The sequence below is a fragment of the Hibiscus syriacus genome, unplaced genomic scaffold (genome assembly GCF_006381635.1).
Source record: "Hibiscus syriacus cultivar Baekdansim isolate YM2019G1 unplaced genomic scaffold, ASM638163v2 tig00111582_pilon, whole genome shotgun sequence".
NCBI classification, from domain to species: Eukaryota; Viridiplantae; Streptophyta; class Magnoliopsida; order Malvales; family Malvaceae; genus Hibiscus; species Hibiscus syriacus.
In genome coordinates, this window is record NW_024063126.1 from 3715026 (window position 1) to 3731919 (window position 16894).

A 16894-nucleotide genomic window follows, 5' to 3' on the forward strand; every position below is an offset into this window, starting at 1 on the left:
AAGATGAATCAATAGTTTATTTAGAAACAACAAATAACACAAGAACATCCAACATAAACACACACAAAAATTGTATTAAGATGCTAACAATTTTGCTATTAGCAAAAAAAACAAATTGTATTAAGTCGCAATAACTTTGTCAGACTTTTGATCAGGAACACAAAGCTAAAAATGGTCTCCAATCTTGGTGCAGGTTCATCACCAGTAACAATGATGAAAGATTTTTCAAAAAAAATTATGAAAGACTACAAAAATAAAAGCCAAATTCAAAACATAAACATAAGATTATCTGACATTATAATAATTTTGAACGTTAAGAGAAATCAAAATCAGTACCATAGTTTGAAAATGGAAAAGGAAAATAACACTTTGTATATCTATGACCTTAGAGATATAAACTATTTATATGATCACAGCGAGATGTATTAATCATTTATATAATCACAGTAGGATGTAAAAAGTTAGAAATTCTTTTAAGTTTTTAGAACCAAAATTTAAAATTGGGACAACCAGCTATGCATAACATTAAGTGTAACCTGACTTTATATGAATTTATTTGAATGTCCTACAAGTTATGAAAAGTCTGTAAAAATCTGCTTTGAAGAAATTAGACCCAATTTTAGTGAGTTAACTCTTATGCCCTATCTTCACTGACCTTATATACTCCACAACAAATTTCAGGGAAAAAAAAACAAATTATTACTTCACAGCGAAAATCAGATCAAGATGGAAACAAGTGGCTCACGTGTTTGATGTTTGGCTTGGGAAAAGGCAAACGACGTCGGGATTGACGAGAAGACGAATGACGTCGGAGTTGTCGAGAAGACAAATAGCGTCGACAGTTGATCGTCGAAGTCAAAATCAGTTGAAAAACAAAAAGAAATGCATTAATATTTTGGGAATATGAAAAACCCTTCAGCCACTATTAATTTATATTATTATAATTATTATATTAAATTAATAATTAAAATTTTATTTAAATACTATTTTTTAATTAAATAATATTTAAAATTCAAAATAGATGAAAAACAGAACGGAAGTTAAAATCCCACTATTATTGAAATTCTATCTTGAAAAGGGATAATTGAAACTTAGATCTCCCAAATTCTTAAAACATAAAAAATAGTAGTATGTGGCATGGATATGGGTATTTTTTACGGGAAAAAACCACTATATATATATGAGTAAGCCTTGAGGTCCCTAACTGCAAAATCACAATTCATTCCAAAGGATTTCCATTTGAGAGAATTTGGAAATTTATTCCACCTAAGTGAGGTCTTGAGTGTTTAGAAGATCGTCGACGGTTCTAGTTCCATATAGCCAAATTCGTAATTTTTTACGGTGGTTCACGGTGATCGATAATGGTTCACAATGGATAACGGTGGTTTGACGTATTTGACAATGGTGCAACCACATTCCGAGTTTCTACATATGACATAGACAATGGCTCGAGGTATTTATAATCGATCATTTCCGCTGCTTTTATGCTCGATGTATGCTTACATTTGGTATCATGAGCATGATTAAATCTATGCCTTGTCGTTTTTAAAGTTGTGGAATTCTCAAAATTTGATGCCATGATTTCTAAAGTTTGAGAATTTTTTGTTGCTAACTTAATTTTTTAAATCGTTGGATTTTATTAAAGAGATATTTCTAAAATCAATTTATGATTACTAGTTACATACATTTTAGGTGCATAATATATTTAGTAATAAAATTTTAGGTTATATGTCTAGAGATGTGAATAATTTTATTTAATTAGAGAATTAGTCACAACAATTTTCATTAAATAAAATTATTTATTACTGTAATGATCTCATTAAGACTATAGACATAAGATGTTGCATAATGAATTAGCAACAATTTTGAATAAAATTTAGGGTTAATATCTAGCTAAGTGATTTCATAATTTTTTTAGTTAAAGATTAGCCACAACATCTTTAGTTAAATAAAATTACTAAAGTTAAAAATCACATACAGAAAGCATGAGTATTAAATCATATTACATTATTTACTAAGGTAAAATTATAAGATGCATTTACATAGTTACGCATAGAAATTATGAAAGTGAATTTAATAATTTTATCAAAAGGATAGAAAATAATTCTATCATAAAATGGATTTATCGAATTAAAAATTTAGCCCACATGCAATTTTTATATCAATAGATTCATTGTTTACATAATTTGCATCGATAAATTATGACTTATATTTGCCTCAAATATTTGTTAGGCATGTATGTTCATTGTTTCTTGCAGTTTTACATGCCGTGAATTTGTCTGATAATAAAGTAGATATCTTTAAATTAGCTACTGAGAACTTTAAGTTCTAAAAGGAGAGCATTATTCTTCAGTTGGAGTGTCTGGATATTGATTTTGTCATAAGAAAAACTGAGCCACATATCACTGAAATCAACACTCAAGTTGATCTTGCTCTGTATGAAAAATTAGTGCGATCTAATCGCCTCAGTCTTATGTTCATTAAGAGCAAGGTTCATACTTATGTTCATTTCTCAATTGAGCATTATGAGAATGTACAAGAACTATTAAAAACTATTGTAAAGATGTTGACAACTTCTCAAAAATCCTTGGTCAACGCTTAATAATTAGGTTCATGTCGATGAGGCTTACTATTGTGAAAGGCATACGTGATCACATCAATAAGATGCCTGATTTAGCAGCTCGACTTAGAGCACTAGAGGTTGAAATGAATGATTCTTTCCTGGTGCATTTTATACTAAACACTCTTCCACCTCTGCATGGGCCATTTAAGATCTCCTATAACACATATAAGGATAAGTGGTCTATCAATGAACTTTTAACCATATGTGATTAGAAGGAGGTTAGACTCATATTAGAGATGGGAGAGAGTGCACTGACAGTTACTAAAAGAAAGAGATTAGTCCAGGCCAAACCAACCCAAAGGTGAAGGCTAAAATTCAACCCCAAACTTACATTAAGAAAGAGTCCAAGTGTTTCTTTTATAAAAACAAGGACACCTAAAGAAAGACTGTGTCAAGTTTAAGAGATGGCTTGAGAAGATTGATAAATAAATCTCACTCGTTTGCTTTGAGTAAAAAATGGTTGATTTAATTATAGCATATGGTGGATTGATTATGGTTCTACAATCCATGTCTCAAATTTCTTATAGGGATTAAGAAACTTGAGGGAACCAGTGGGAGTTGAGCGATACATCTATTTAGGAAAAAAGATACAATTACATGTGAAAGCTATCGGGACTTGCGAATTAGTGCCCAGTAGTGGCTTTGTTTTAATTAGAGGCCAAAGACCGAGCAATTAGAGCATGCCATATGGCACTTTTGACCAAGTAAATGAAATGTTAGGAGCTAAAATACTCCAAAACAAAAGAATATGATCCAAAAGGACTTCTTAGTTAAACTTTTGAAGGCATTTTTAGTCATCATGCCTTCTATAAAGTATTTTAATTTTTGGGTTTCCGTAAAACATTTTCCCAACTTTTCATTTTAGTGCATAAACACACAAAATAATAATATTTTATTGATTTAATGTTAGTTCAATATTTCAAATCCTAACACGTCATCACCCATTTTATTCGGGTGGTGACATGTCATTTTTCAAACTATAGTGTAGTATATGAAATATAATATAATGGGTTTTAGTAAAGAATAAATGTTTTGCATATATAGTATATAGTATGTATATATTATATAGTTTTCATGTTAAATGGACATATATCATAAAACACATAGTATACAGTTTAGTGTATAGTATATGGTTTTCATTAAATAGTATATATATCGCAATTGCATATTATAGTCCATATTAAATAATTTCATATTATATAGTTTGCATATTATATAGTTCATATTCAATAGTTTACATATTATGGTCCATATTAAATAATAATAATCCATATTAGAATCAAGCCTATTTTCTTTTCTTTTATAAATAAAAACAACAAAAAAGGCCCGTTTTATTAAGTAAATAGGTCTGTTACATTGTTTTCTTTTCAAAAACCAAATATTAGCGCATGTTTTTTTACAAAATATATACAAATAAATGAATAAAAAAATAAAAAAAAAGCTCTGATTTTCAAGTTGCCGTCGATTTTGGGTCTATTAGAAAGAATTTTTGCTTTGAAAATAAAAAAAGATGAGGCATTTATTGTGGGTGTAGCTTTTGAGGTGATGACATCACCAATCCATGTAAACACAAAATGATCGCATCCATTGATTAGCATTCATCCAAGGGATATCATCTCTCCAATCCTTGTCAAACAAACACAACCCATATGAGCCATTGATGGAGGGTTAGATCCAAGGGCTAGAAGTTTGCCACATCACCCATCCAAGTGAATAAACACAAATGAACCTCATCCAATGGATCTATATTTGATCTAATGGCTAATATTGCATCATCCAAAGAAGCTTTTGGTTCCCCCACCGATTGGAGAGTTTGCTAGTGCATCACTGGTGCGTGTGGCCCTTTGTCTTCCTCGCCGCGCTACTGTCCTACTGCCGGTCACATTTGGATATATGAAAAATCACAGAAAAATACAAAAAATTAGAGAAAAAGGAATGTTCTTGAATCTAAAACAAACAAGTTGTTACAATCGCTTCTTCAACGGATTTTGAGTGAGAAAAGTTAATCAAGAGCCATAGTTCATCAATATAAAAGGGTGGTTCATCATTAACACTAATCACCGAGGAATCAACTAAGAATCAATCACAAAATGTTTAGCCAATATTCGAAAATCACAAGAAGAAAGGAGAAAAAGAAGAAAGCTGATCGTTCATGGAGAAGTCGGTCACTGAAGATTCGAGTTTCGTTTAAGGTGACGCTTTTTACCTCATTTTTATGCATTTTTTTGGTTCAAATAAGAGTGGTGGCCGGAAATCTGGCTGGTGGAGCATGAAGGTTTGGCCGACAGAGGAGCTTGGTAGGTGGTAGGTGGTGGGTGGTGGGTGGTGGCTGGAGTTTGGCTGACGGTTGGGTGGTCTCGGGTTGGTTGTTTATTTTCGGTAAAGCTTGGGAAAATTCCTATTGGATTTGGGGTTTATGTTTAAGTTTTGGGCAGATGGAAGAAAATTAGGCTTTGTTCTTGGAAATGTTCTTGGGTTGTGGGATATTTGATCGCATGTAAAAAAGTGTGTCGTGGCACGTAAATCTATGCATGTATACACAATCAATACAAATAATGTAATAATGAGTGAGTTATTGTCTCTACAAGGATTGGTGGGAATTTTCAACGTTTGCTACAACTAAAACTAAGTGTCACTAATTAGTTCTAAGACTCTTGTCTAAAAAGAAAAACAAGCAATAACAAATTATATGAACATATGGAAAAATATTGTCGAGGTAAGAAAAATTAATAGATGAAGTGAACAAAAAAGTTTGGTCGAGGAAATAAAGATGTGCAAAGGTAACAAATAAAAGTTGTCAAAGAAAATAAAAATGTTGAGTTTAATAGAATCTGAAAAACCTCACACAATCATACTTTTAACGGAGGACTTGGGCTGAATTTTCTATGGCGAGAAATTATTCTATGTCTAGGATGATTTAGTATGCTATGCCTATGTTGGCCGACTGGATTGGTAGAGTGTTCCTATAACTTTTGCTACGACAATGCTACTCAACGTGAACTACAACCCTTGGTTTATCAAATTGTTGCTGTGACAATACTACTTAGCATAAACTGTAACCTTTAGCCTATAATACTCAACCATTCACTATTTTTAGTCAAATAAAACCCTCCCCTTATCTCTAAGGTGGATTATAACCTCACTATCCCGAATTAGTTATCTTGTTCACGTAGATCAAACCTAACTCTCTTGATATTAGGTATCAACTCCTAGAAAAATGGCAATCTCTCAAAAGCTCTTACTGTGTCAAGTTAAAAAGTTAAAACAGTGAACAAAACAACACTTAGCATAAACAAACTTCATCATTCATTAACAATAAAATAAAATATCATCCAACACCAAATAAAATAGTTTATGGTGTGGTAAATATCATCCTAAAAATTTATCTTTAAGTACAAGCCCTTAAATGATGTGAAAACGAAGAACAAAGAAAGAAAACTCACAAAACAGAGTTCTGTCGTGACATTTGGATCACCGTCATGACTGCTCTTGAGACCAGCCTTCTGGCCGCCACTCTAGTGAAGCCTTACTTTGGAGGAAAACAAGGACAATCTAGTGGGAACAGTAGAAAAAGTGAATTGATGTCGTCGTTTACTCTTAGCCTTCTTTTCAGGGTATATTATCCCCTCCCCAAAAAATTCCCCTTTTTGAAGAGATAAAATGGGGTATTTATAGTGGGAAATTCTAGGGTTTAGTACCCTTGGAAATTCCCTAAATACCCTTGGTTTTATTCAATTTGCATGAATAACACGATAGCTGGAAGTGGTCTCAAATTCCTTTATGAGGGCATGATTGCACGTGAGGTCGATTAGATAACTGGCCAAGTGACATCAGTAGTTTCGTCTTGTGCTACATCAGACTTGCAAGATAAAACTCACCTTGGTAAGAAAATTTGTTCCTCACTGTCGTCTTCTTATGTTCCACAGGCCCTAGCAAATTACTTTGTCTACGCAAATGAATTCTTCCTTAGTCATTTTCTGTATCATCACAGCCAACAAAAAAACTTTTCCCCTCAGCAGCATCAGATTATTCAAATAAACTTTGCCTTAGCAAAACTTATCCACCACAAGCACATATACCCTAAATGCAACTAAATACAGTTAAAATGCTAAATCAATGGCTTTTAGACACTCAATAACTTAAGTAAAAAAACACAAAGCACAGTATTTTATCCAAAAATAACTAGTGTTGAGTGGTTTTTGGAGTTTGTAGGATATTAAAGTTTGGTTTTGGGGAAGAACATGTTAGTGTTCTTGAGGAAATTTGGGCTTTGATCTTGAAAAATACATTTCAGGTAATATTTTGGTATTTGTGGAGGATTAAAATCAGTTTTTAAGATAAACATTGGATGAGTTTGGATGAACATTTGAAGGATTTTGGAGAATTTGGGATGGGATTTTCTGCCAAGTAGAGAGCATTTGGAAGAGGAGAAATTTTTGAAGAGATAAAAATAAGGCTTGTCCTAAAATTATCTTTTATAGTGGGGAAACTGTTGGGGAAATTATTTCATTGTCTCCTGAATTTTGATTGAGTTTAATTTAGTCCTTGAATTTTATTCCAATTACTTTCATTGTTTTATTAAATGTGTTTAATTATTAATAATGAATGAAAAATCTGAATTCTTTCAAGATATTCATGTTTAAACCAATAATAAACCTTTAGATTTTTAAATATTTTAATTTAGTCACTAATATTAAATTCAAACTTTAGCTTTTTTAATTAAAACCTTAGATTTTAAGTTCTTTAGTTTTAGTCACTAATTCTTTATTAAAGCCTTAGTTTTAGATTCTTTAATTAGAAATTAATTAGGTTTAACAACACCTTTTTAGGGTTAATTTCTTTAATAATATTAATTAGAAATAAATAATTAAATTCATAATATTTTAGAAAAGAATGTCTATTTATTTTTATATATTGAAAATGATGGTATTAAAGTAACTAGACATTTTTTCAATATTTTTAAATAAATAAATATTCTAAAAGTGGTCACCCAAAAATAAAATAGGTTCATATTAATTAAAAACAAAAGGGTAGAGGTTTGTTCCTATGTTTAAATTGCTAAGGATACGCTGTTTGATTAACGTCAAAGGCTTGGCCTTTGTTCTTTAAATCATGGAACATCCTTATTCTTTTTAATAATAATTTGACTAACTTGTCACTTTTAACCTTTTTATGGTTTAATAATTGATTAATTTTCTAATTTTTAAGGATGACAATATTTCATTGTTTTGATTAAAAAATAATATATAATTACCTTAATTTAGATTAAGGGGTTAGTTTCTTCTTTTTTAATTGGAAATAGAAAATATTGTGTGTGTCTCTAAAAATCTTAATTAGGTTAAAATATTTTATTTAGGGAATAAAATGATCATTAATTAAATAAATATTCAAACTTTTAAATTATTAATATAAGGACAAATTCGTAATTGAAGGTACCAAATTTGGGCATTGTGGGGGTGCTAATCCTTCCCCAAGCGTAATCGACTCCCAAACCCAAAATCTCTAAAATCACATACTGAATTGCATCTTTTTAAAGTTTTTTATTTTAAAATTCTTTAAAAGGTGTTTTTCTAGGTTTTCGAACTACCCAATCCCAAAGGTTGTTAGTGACTCTAAACGTTTCAAATCTTTTCTAAAACTCAAATTCTTAATTTTGACGCTCAAAATTTCTTCATATACGCTTTTAAAAAAAGTTGTCATGATAGCTTGGCGACTCCACTAGGGATCTAACCTAGAATCTCTGGTTTCTTCAAGAGTCATGCCTTAAAACAATTACACTTTGTCCCTGTATTAGAAAATTAAAAAAATCAAATTTGTTTTATTCCTAATCCTCTTAATTTCCTTGTAATCTTCATTCCTTTCAACATTTATTCCTTTTAATTTTCCTTAAATTCCTATTTCCTCCAACTCTTTTAACCAGTTGTACTGATGTTTGACTCAAGTGACTTTTTAATATATTAGAATGTTCCCAAGATTGTTTGTTTTATCTGGTTCATTTCTCTGCTTATATGATTAAAGGTTTGAGTATTTCTCCTCACACAACACGCTCACATTCATGACATTTGCTCTATACCCAAGTTGTCTTTTTTTAAGTGAGAGTGAAAGTGATGTCTTCATGAGGATTTACTCTCCGTACAGACCTAGCAAATAATTTTTAGGGTCTAAAGTATCGATGTCTTCGTGGGAATTCATTCCTCATGTCGAGCATAGAGAAATGCTCCCTCTAGAAATTTAACTTGGTATATAAGCCTATAATGGGTGAGGATCGAGGGAATAACTAACCTAAGGGGGCAGCATCAAGGATAATTTCGAGTACCTTATCCTTTTAGAGCTGAAACCATGCATTTAATTTACTTTAGATCTACCTGATGCGAAACTTTGTCAAAATTCCACAGTAGGTACTCGAATAAGTACACAAAGGAGAAATCAACTCTGAACCTTTCTCTATTTTCTATGTCATTGCATGTGAACTAGAAAATCATGTGGACTAGGGTTTATTATATTCTAAATTTTATTATTATTATTATCCTAATACTAATCGGTGTTTGTCTCTGTTTCTTTTTTTTCCTTTAATTTTTCTCGCATTTATTGCATCTTTCATAGGTTGAGGTATTGGATTTCTAGTTAGTTATTGAAATAGAAGGCTTTCATTAAATGGAGAAAAAATATTCGTCAGATGGTTTTTAACACTTAAGTGTGTTCGTGGTCTAAGGCTTTGCAAAGAGAAAAAAGGGACATTATGTCGGTTGATAACACATCTAGTTTAGCCGAGTATGTATTAATATCCTTGTAGAAGAATGGTGTATCTGATTTATGTGAGATCTGGGAGAAGTGGGAGCCTGAAATAAAGTAGAAATTTTAGCAATGTTTCGGTGATATTGCTTACCTCTTGCTGTCAAGGTAGAAGATGATTTGCTGAGGGATTTGATTCAGTTTTGGAATCCGGACTACCACTGTTTCACTTGCAATCAAAAGGATACGATTCCTACCTTAGAAGAGTATATCGCCTTACTGCGCATTGAAGGGGTCCAGATCGGTCAAATCTTCGCCTTTCTGCATCAAATTGGCCAGGATCACAGGGGTACACTAAGAATGGATTACCTCGTGGATCAGGAAAAAATGTGAAGGAGAGGTCATTACCTGACTTAGCATTAAAGAAGCCTTGATCAAGCACCCAGATGAGAGAGTTCGACTAAACCTATTAGCCCCGGGGATTTATGGGTTAATAATATTTCCAAAGGCCTTGGGATACATCGAGGCAGCCATAGTGGATCTATTTAATGAACTGTCAAGAAAAGTAAATCCAGTTCCCGCCATTTTAGCTAAGAATTTTTGATCCTTGAATATCTGCTAAAAAGTATGTGGAAGTCGGTTTCTAGGATGTGCTCAGTTTTTGTATGTTTGGGTCTGCAATCATTTTTAGAGAACTGAGAAGGTGTCATATCACCATTTTAGTACTTGGTACTCACCTTTAAAGGAGTTTCTAGAATAAAAGTAGCCACGAGTCGAAAAAGATACTTAGATGAGGGCATTCTGAAATCTCTAAGACTCAGATGTTGTTTGGTTGGCTCCGTTGCATATTCAGTCTGAGTTTCTTTTTAGAGTTGGTGATAGAGATTGAATCATGTTGCTTGGGCTCTAGGGAGCTGATGAATATGCACTATTGTTGGTATTGAGTCAGTTTGGGGTTCACCAGCTTGTTTCGATTACTTCTGGGCTTTCTATCTCTGATTTTTCTTTTCGGGGAAATGACTACAAGAAAAATCTTTGTGAGGCAGCTGAGGCTTGGAAGAAAAATCTTTGGCACCCAAACTGAGCCAGCTAAGATTATGGTGACACCTGACTACGAAGAGTGGAGACATGTCTGAGCAAATGAAAATGTTTTTCTCCAGGCCAAAGTGAGGTTGTCCCTATGAAAGAAACTATCCGAGTTGTTCCATCATAAGTTGAGATCATTAGGGCTGAGTTTGAGGATGAGAAAATGAAGTGGGCTACAAAGGTGGAGTAGCTTGAGTACAAAAAATTCGTGGCAGGTCTTAACGTTGAATTCCATACATAACATTTTGAAATGATAAGAAAAAGAAAGTATGAGCTCTAGTTTGATCATGGAGATTTGAGAAAATTCTATCAGAGTTTACAAAAAATGAAAAAGGTGGTTGGATCTAGTAAAACTTTAGTACAATGGACCAAATATTTGAACATTGAAAAGCGTCGGGTTCAAGAGCTCGAGGCTGAGAGCAAACACTAGGGTAAAAAGATTGAGGAGCTGGAAGAGAAATAGGAGACGCCAGACCATAATGTCTAAAGAAGATGACTATTGAATTTAGGGTTTGAGTACAGAGTTACAAAAGATTAATGATCAAGTTACCATGTTAGAGGCTGAGACAACAAGAATGAGCACTGTGCAGAGAAACTTCAAGGTTGAAATGAATCAGCTACATGCAGAGCTTGATTTCACGGGACTAAGAATCGAGTACCTCGAGGTTGAAATAGTGAGATTGGACCTAGAGAGGAAGCACCAAGAAACCGAGCATGAGATACAACATAGGATTACGTACTTGGATCCAGGGATGTCAAGACAAGACTAACCAAATTGCAAGTATGAACTTAACGTTGCAGGAGCCACGAAATAGGAGCAATGAGCAGTTAGCTTAGTTTAGTACCAAGAACACTGAGTTTACGAGGTACATTGTGCAATTTGAGTAAGACTTGTTCCAAGATTAGAGGAACCTTAGCGACAATCTTCAGCATAGGGCTGCTTTGTGTCACCAAGTTCAGATCCTCAAAGAAGAGTTATAGTATTGTCATGAGCAGGTTTCCGACTTAGAGCTCATCATGAGTGATGCCAACGACGATTGATAGGAGGTAGTCGATGCCTATTAGGGCCAAAATGCTATTAGAGAGTACGTCATCACTGAGGTAATGATTCAAATGAGCGAGGTCGCTCATTACTTGGGAAAGTTGGCTACTCGGGCTAAGATTGTGGGGGTATTACTTTGATCCAGTTTCAGAGAGCAGTAAAAGAGTACTAACTTTGATAGCCGAGGTTGTAGATTTGAGTAGGAATACTAGGCCATACTTGTAGAGAATAGCTATTATGTACGAGACTTTGTTTTCATTTGGAAATTGTTCTATGATAGTTGACTTTCTAGGATCAATACCTCTTGCATTCATGCATTTTGCATATTTACTACTTCATTTTTGTTAATATTCATTCATGTTTATATTCACATTCATTCATTAAATTTTTTATAAATTAAATAATTTCGTTCTAGAATATTTTAGCTCCTAGTAAAAGTACTTCGCATTCGTATAATACTCGGGGAAGAGACAAAGAAAATATGGAAGATAAATTGAAATAATCAGAAGATGATCAAAAGTGCATAGAAAATCATTTAGAGAATATTCAAAATGACCTGAGCGACCAAGTGGCCCAATCACAAAGAGATATGGTGAATCAAATAGTCGCTTTGCTTGGGGTAGATCCTAAAGAAAAATGTTCTGATATTGGTTTCAACACGGCTGATCAAGAGTCATCGGCTCATGTAAGAGATTAGCTTGAAAAATTGCTACATGGAGGGGTAGTCTGAATTAATCCTACTACAGCGTCTACAACACATCCCGTTCACGTCAATGACAATGTTGAGTACCTTGACGATGAAACCCTTTATCTCAATGTACTTAGCAAGGCTGAAAAGGCTAACTGTTAGTTAGCTATGCAATATAAAGACCGTTATAAGAAGCTTGAAAATAAGGCCAGAGCGATTAAATCTATTGATGAATACGGTGTGGATGCTAGGGAGCTCAACCTAGTGTTGGATATGATTCTCATGTACAAGTTTATGACTCCAGAGTTTGAAAAATACAACGAGACCAGTTTTACGTCTATTTACGTCATCATGTACTTCCGTAAGATGGTCGGATTTTTACAAGATGAAAAATTACTTATCCATTTTTTTCAATACAGTTTCACCGTTTTTGTAGCTCGTTGGTACGTGCAACTGAGTTGTATCAATATTAGGTCATGAAAAGATGTATCTAGAGCATTTTGGAACAATATAGGCATATTACCGACATGATACCCGATCGAGTGGCTTTGATGTACTTGGAAAAAAGCCTAATGAAAGTTTTTGACAATATGCCCAGAGGTGACGAGATCCTGCTCAAGTTCAACCACCGCTATTAGATAAAGAGACCATCGTTCTTTTCCTTTATACTTTGAAAGGTTCATTTTTGGATCGTATGTTAGGCAACGCCTCAAAGAACTTTTTAGACACGGTGATCTCGGGTGAACTGATAGAAATGATTATCAAAAGTGGAAAAATTGAGGGCAATGAAAAGCGAGAGTTTAAAAAGAGAGATAATGAGACAAACACCGTGACCACTTACAACAAAGGTTATTTGAAGAATGTAATGATTACTCAACCCAGGACTATTGGGACAAAGTCTAATACAAATAGGGGTGAAAGTCGTGGCCAGAGAAGGGAGGCTTAGAAATTGACGTTTACACCAATTCATGTGTCTTATTCTGAATTATATACCTTATTCTTTAAGGAATATATGGTTCATCTATACCATCGTAAACTACTCCAACCACTATACCCACGATGGTATGATTCAAATGCATAGTGTGAATACCACAAAGATATCGTGGGGCATTCAATCAAAAATTGTATTGCTTGTAAAAAGGTGGTATAGAATTTGATTGATACTGGGATGTGAGAGTTCAACTACCCCAATGTTGCAAAGAACACATTGCCAAATCATGGTGGGTAGGGGGTGAATGTCATATAAGAAGAGAGTAAAAAAAGGCTGAAGAAACACATGTCTGAGATCAAATTACTGTTGAACTGGGTGTTTGAACAGTTGGCGGGAGCTAGTTTGATTGAGGAAAGTATGATTTTCAATTGTGTTGAAAGTTCTTTGTTTTGTAAGTTCTATTAGGAAGAATGGCACGTGATTCAATAATGTCATGACTTCAGAATTTTGATACAGTCAATGATAGATAACAAATAAATTGAGTTCTTTAATAATGCTGATAAAAATAGAGGTTGACATATGTATGTCGGAGTACATTAAACCCACGTATGGAGTTAGGAGGTCAATTATGATAATTATAAAGCTAAAGGTGATGAATCTGATACTCATGACTCCAAAGATAGTGACTTTTGCTCCATCTTCGTTTATATTTAAAGATATACACAAAGTTCCATGGAGCTATACTACCAATATCTCAGTATCAGATGGGGTAAAGTTAGTAGAAGGTTCAAAGGTGCTGCAAGAAATAAAGGTGGACACTGAAGAGAAAGCAAAGGCACCCTTTGAGGTGATAAGTGAAGTAGGGCACACTACAAGGCGTGGTAGATGTTATTCTCCTCTTGAGACTACGAAAGAAGTTGAAAAGGTGAAAGGCAAAGTGAAAGCACCACCACCTTAAACGATATTTGAGGACGAGCCTCATTCGAAGATTAATGAGCCCGTTATTGAATCTTAGGCCCAAAAGTTGTTGAAATTTTTGAAACACGGTGAGTATAGTGTGGTGGAGTAGTTGTACAAACAACAAGCATGAATCTCGGTGCTGGACTAGTTGATGAACTCTGAGGTGCACCAAAATGCTTTGTTAGATGTGTTGAATCAGACTTTCGTACTAGAAGATATATCTGTAAATATGATAGACCGTATAGTTGGACACATTGCTACATACATTTATATCACCTTCACTGACAACGAGATCCCAAAAGGGGGAATGAGATCTATAAAGGCCTTAAACATAACAACTCATTGCAACAGTCATGTGTTACCTGGAGTTCTAATCGATAATGGGTTCGCACTTAATGTCATGACAATGGCCACTCTTTAGAGGATGTTGGTAGATAGATCTCATGTAGCTTTTGATGATACTCAAAGGGATGTCATAGGAAAGATTGATATTTCGTTATTAATAAGCCTAATGGTCTACGACATTGAGTTTGTGCTGATAGACACAATCAAAGTTACAATTTTTTGTTGGGGAGACCTTGGATTCATTCTGTAGGAGAAATTCCTTCATCTTTGCACCAGAAGTTTAAGTTTGTCATTGATGGAAGGCTAATCAGTCTTGGAGCTGAATAGGAGATTATTGCTTTAGTGACCACCGATGTTCCCTACATTGATCCAAATGAAAATACTCTGGAATGTTTTTTCCATGCTCTAGATTTGTAAATGCTACTTTCAATAATGAGGGGAGAAAAATCCCTCTTCCTCGTTTATCTAATTGTACAAAGATGACTGTGAGACCTTAGGAAAGAGAGAAAATATTGGAAAGGGTTTTGGAAAATGTTTGCAAGGATGTCTACATCCAAAACCTGTTGGTATGAAGAGAGATTGCTTTGAGCTAGGTTTCAAGTCCAACAATTAATCAAAAATGTTATAATAAAGTGAAAAGGAAAATCGATGCAATAGAAGCTTGATTGAGAGGTGAAGATATCCCTTGGGAATGTATATCTCTCCTAGATATGAAGTACATTTTCAAATCTAGAGGAATGTACGACACTGAATAGTAGTTGGTCAATATGATCATAGAAATAGAGCATATGTGAGATGAAGAAATGTTTGATGAAGATATGGAGAATGCAACAAACCAGAGAGATACTTAGCTGGTATCTGCCCATGTTTCCTGGGAGATAAGCTCAACAACTGAATTGCAGATGATCTTCCTATAGTTTCTAGGCTTAACCCAGAGTAATACTTGGAACCAACTCTGGTGCATGTGCCCGCGACCATCATGGGATCTTTTGTAAAGGGATATCATATTGATCATACTCATTTTATTTTTAATAAAATATGTTTTCATTCATATCGCAAGTGGCTTTTTCTCTCCAATGTATATATTCGTACCATATTTTTCTTTCACATGTGTCCTAATATTAATAGCACAAACATTTATGTTACTAATCATGAGATTAATCTTGAGTGGCTTTTGTGTTTAAAAGAAATTAATGAGTGTCAAAATGAGGTGGAATGTGAAGTTCCTAACGAATTATTGAGATTGATGGAAAAAGAAAATAAACAAATTTTGCCTCATAAGAAAGAAGTTGAGATTGTGAATCTTGGGTTTGATGAAGAGAAAAAAGAAGAGAAGATTGGCATAACTTTATCATTTGAGGCAAGGCAAGGTTTGATAAATCTATTGCAGGAGTCTAATGATATCTTTGCATGGTCGTACCAAGATATGCCAGGGTTAAATATAGACATTGTGGTGCACAAACTCCCAATAAGGTCTGAATACAAACCAGTCCAGCAAAATCTCAGGAGAATGAGGTCAGAAATGTTATTGAAAATCAAAGAAGAAGTGAGAAAACATATTCATGCAGGTTTTCTTTAAGTGGCCAAGCATACTAAATGGGTAGCCAATATAGTCCTTGTGCCAAAGAAAAATATAAAGGTGTGTATATGTGTGGACTATAGACACCTAAATAAAGAGAGCCCGAAAGATAATTTTCCTCTGCCTAATATCGTTATGTTAGTGGATAATATCGTAGAAAATTCATAGTTATCTTTCACGAATGGTTTCTCGGGGTATAACCTAATAAAGATAAATCCATAATATATGGATAAAACACGTTTGTAACCATATGGTGCATGTTTTTCTACAAGGTGTGGCATGTTTTGCTGCAAGGTGATACCATCTGGGTTGAAAAATATAGGAGCAACATATCAAAGGGCTATGGTGACCCTTTTTCATGACATGATGCACAAAGAAACTAAAGTGTAAGTTGATGATATGATTACTAAATCCCAAACTGAGGAGGATCACAATGAAAAGTTGATAAAATTATTCCAAAGACTGAGGAAATACCAGTTGAAACTCAATACAACAAAGTGTACTTTTGGAGTAACGTCAAGGAAGCTCCTAGGTTTCGTGGTCATTCGAAGTGGGATTGAGATTAATCCAGAAAAAGTAAAAGCAATTCAAAATTTCCCACCTCTTCACACGCAAAAAGAAGTTTAAGGATTCTTGGAAAGGTTGAACTACATTTCTCGATTCTTTCTCAGCTTGGTAGCACTAGTTCACAATAGATCATTAATTCTCTACTTAATAGTGTTTGACAATTTAATGGGTTGTGTGTTGGGCAGCATGATGAGTTTGGAAAGAAACTAAGGTTGATCTATTACTTGGGCAAAAAGTTCATTGATTATGAGTCAAGATATCTGCCAATTTAGAAGTTGTGTTGTGCTTTAGTCTGGGCAACCCAAAGACTCAGACAATATATGTTGTATCATACCACATGG